Genomic DNA, 3,824 nt, shown 5'->3' with positions numbered 1-3,824 from the left:
TAGGCAGGAACTAATTGCTAAAACCATTAATGATACTCTGTTATGCTTAAAGACAAGAGGCTAGTATAATTGTCATCTGAGAGGCTCCACCAAGTATCTGACTGAAATAGATGGCAAAGTCCCACAGCCAAACATCAGTTGGAGCATAGAGAATTTTGTGGAAGAGTTGCGGGGAGGATTGAGGGAACTGAGAGGGTAGGAACTCCACAGGAAGACCAACAAAGTCAACTAACCTTAAACCTTGGGGGCTCCCAGAGACTGTGCTACCAACCAAAGTGCATACATGGACCTAAGCTCTGCTTCTAACAAACATGTAACAGATGTGCTCTCTGGTCTTCCTGCAGGTCCCAAAAATGGGAGCTGAGATTGTCCATAAATCTGTTGCCTGCCTGTGAATCCCATTCCCCTAACTTAACTGCCTTGTTTGGTTTCAGTGGAAGGCCTAGTCTTGCAGTGACTAGAAGCACAGGTTGCTGGATGAAACATAGATGGGAGTAGGGGTAGGGCTCCCCCTTCTCAGAGGAGAAAAAGTTGGGGCTGGGGGATGTGAGGAGCGATTGGAAGTGGGAAAGCTGCGATATGGATGTAAAGTGAATAAATTAATTATGTAATGGGGATAAAAGAAAAAATGAAAATATCTATAAAGATTGCTGTGCAGAATATCCTGTCAAGAGATGAGTGGAGAGTGCCCAAAGGCACCCTTGTGCCAAGTTACATTTTTAAGTTAGCTTCATAATCTTCTTAAAAGCTGGACCAGGTGAGTCTTGGGTGACTCTTTTTTTTCTAAATGATTGAGAAGCTCATGTGGATTAAATTATTAAGAAAAGAACAATGGTATGATTTTGTTCTTTATAAAATGACTCTGTCTAGGCAGTGATGTATGACCTTTTGGGTAGTTAATGATGCCATGGCTCTAACTATGAGCAGAGATATGACTCAGATCCCATTCTATTTACAGATAATAAAAATCTTGCTTCAGTCAACTAAGATACCCTGGGCATGCAATGTCACCTCACCAGCCTCGAGATGATCAACAGGAAATGCCTGGCCTATGCCATCATCCAGTTCGGCATAGCCAGCTGCAGTCTCCTGAGCCCAGGACAGCCTACGGGTTGCCATCCAGTGTCTGGAGAGAGCCTTCAAGCGTGACACTGGAGGACAGTGACCTTTCTCTCCTCCAGACTCTGCCCGAGATATTTGAAGCAGCTACTGCCAGCAAACAGGAGATGCCACAGGACCCGAGGGGCCCTGACAGGACACCACCGTCTAAGGAAGACTCAGCTGAGGCAAGTACTTCAAAAGGGAAGGTAACGAGCAGATGAAGCTGCAGAACTTTGAGGTGGCTACACTGTCTACTTCTGTAACAGAGCCCTGGCCTATAGAAAGCTGGGGAACTAGTGGGGGCTGTGCAGGACTGTGAGCATGTCATTGGTATCGATCCCAGGTACAGCCAGGCCTACGGCCTCATGGGCCTTGTGCCGTCCAGCCTTAATAAACATGTAGAAGCTGTGGAATACTACAAGAAGGTCCTGGAGCTGGAGCCTGAAATCTACACATATAAGTCCAACCTGAAGACTGCAAAGCTGAAGTTACGGGAGGCGCCAAGCCCCACAGCTTGGTGTGGTGGCATGGACAGCTTGGGCATAGCTGGCCTGCTGAACAACCCACACTTCATCACCATGGCTTGGCTTAATGAACAGACCCCAGCTACAGCAGCTCATGTTGGGCATGATCTCTGGAGGCCATAGCCCTCTGGGAACTCCAGTTAGCAATCTACAGTAGAGTGATCTGGCCAGCCTCATCGAGGCGGGCCAGCAGTTTGCATAGCAGATGCAGCTGCAGAACCCAGAGTTCTTGGAGCAAACCTGGAGCTGAGTGATGTGCACTCAGACACCCAGTGCCAGCCAAGAGGAGCAGCAAGAGTGAGGATGCTGACCTGAGTAGTCCCTTCGGTATGCGGCCTCCTGGTGTTTTTAGCATTTTCTCTGTTAAGCAGCTCATGAGAAAATCTGGACTTGAATGTTAAGACTGACTCATCCCCCACCTTGTTTTTTCCTTCATTTCTACCCCCACGCCCCCTCTGTTTTTTGTACTTTTACTGGCCTCAAACCTTCCTGGAAGAGTCTACAGATGACTAAATATCAGCACAATTCCTCCAGCCATCTAGGGAAGCTGCAAGAGAGAGATTGGGATGGGTGTGTGGAACCATTGAGAGACAGCCTGGGTCCTCAGGTCTCAGGCCCCACCCTGCGTGTTCATCCTAAAATACCTTGAGTAGCTGACTCTCATCCCCCTGGAAGTGTCCACTGCCAGCCCCAGCTGGGCACCAGTGTCCCATGTCCATGCTTGGATTGCAGGTCCCAGCAGGTGCCCCTGCTTGCCTTATTCCAGTGGCCTATGTCACATAGGACTGAGGCCTGTGACTTCTGCCTTGCTTGTGGACCATCCATGTCTCTTCTTCCCAGCTGCTCCTCTGTGATCACAGCCATCAGCCAGTCCTAATTTTGTGTCCTATCTAGCTCCATCCTCAGCCTGGGCAGCAGACACAGACATTAATCCATCTGTGCCCGTCCTGTCTTTGATATCATGGGAACTCAATGTCTGGTGTTGGAACAGAGTTTGTGGTATTGGCCTTTGGGCTGTGCAATTAGCCCTGAAACAGCCACCAGAACCATCTTTATTCAATGTCAGTCTGTCCAGTGAGGATGTTGATATTCCCACACCCATTCTTGGCCCTGGGAGTAGGTAGTGAGATCACAGGAGAGCTGAACCATCAGGGGGGTCATGATAGTATCTACCTGTGCGAGGTAGTGTTAGAGCTGTGTGTGTCATAGGTAGCCAGTAGGAAGATGAGCTCTGAGGGCAGAAGTGCCCCCTTAGGCTCAAACTGCCTTGCGAATAAAGACAGAGATGAAAAAAAAAATCTTGCAATTTCAGGTTCTAGTTTGCCAAATATCAAGATTTGATAGAGAGGCTTATCCTCAGTGACCTTCAAATATGCTAATATTTGACTGGTGCAAAACTTTTAATAATCAAGTCTGCATAGAAATAAACCATCATCATGAAGCATAGAATATGTAATTCTATATATATTCTGAATTTATGGTATTGTGTCTGAATATTTAGTATTAATTCTGAAAGTCCCTACTCTTTGTCTATTCACTCCAGAATCCATTTGTACATATCTCTTTGTGATTTGGGGGGTGAAATATTATATGTGTTGGATTGTGATTAATACAAGCAAAAAAATATTATTATTATTTAAGTATACCCCATGTGAATACTGAAACCCATTAAATGATTACTGGAATTGTGTCATACAGATGAACAGGTAAAATAGAGAATAATTTGTGACAAGAACAATAAGCATACAAAATACTATTTTAAGGATTCAGTATTTATCATAGATAAAGAACAAGACTAGGTCCTTTGAGGACATACAAATATCTGGCAGAGGAAAGAGAACCTGCCATGATATTATGCAGAAAATTTTCATTCCAGAAGAAAGAGTAGATAGTTTTGTCTAGTGGCCTTTTCTGTGTTTACTGATAATTCAATAAAGCTATGAATTAATGGCACATTACCCATTAAGTTAAGGAAAGCATCTTCACTTCAGTATTTACTATGAGATTTATGGTAAATTTGTTTTGTCTTCTGTCAATAATAATCTTTTCAAGGTGGAATGTTTTTTTATAACTATCTTAGGCAATGTATTTCTGAGAAAGTTTTTGGAAAATGGTATTACATTCATTTAAAACATCACAACTTTCTTTTAACCAACTTTCTTTAAACCACCTGTTCTGGGAACAGAGCCTCTGCTCAGG

The 3,824-nt window shown here is 44.5% G+C and overlaps 1 pseudogene; it reads left to right on the top strand.

The window, feature by feature from the left end:
• The first annotated feature begins 1,026 nt into the window (after nt 1-1,026).
• Nucleotides 1,027-1,926, top strand: LOC116097680 (annotated as a pseudogene).
• Nucleotides 1,927-3,824: the final 1,898 nt, after the last annotated feature.

Source organism: Mastomys coucha, unplaced genomic scaffold (assembly GCF_008632895.1).
Source record: "Mastomys coucha isolate ucsf_1 unplaced genomic scaffold, UCSF_Mcou_1 pScaffold2, whole genome shotgun sequence".
In the NCBI taxonomy this organism is placed as follows: domain Eukaryota; kingdom Metazoa; phylum Chordata; class Mammalia; order Rodentia; family Muridae; genus Mastomys; species Mastomys coucha.
Note: the sequence above shows the minus strand (reverse complement) of the source record. Positions and strands in the feature narration are given on the sequence as shown.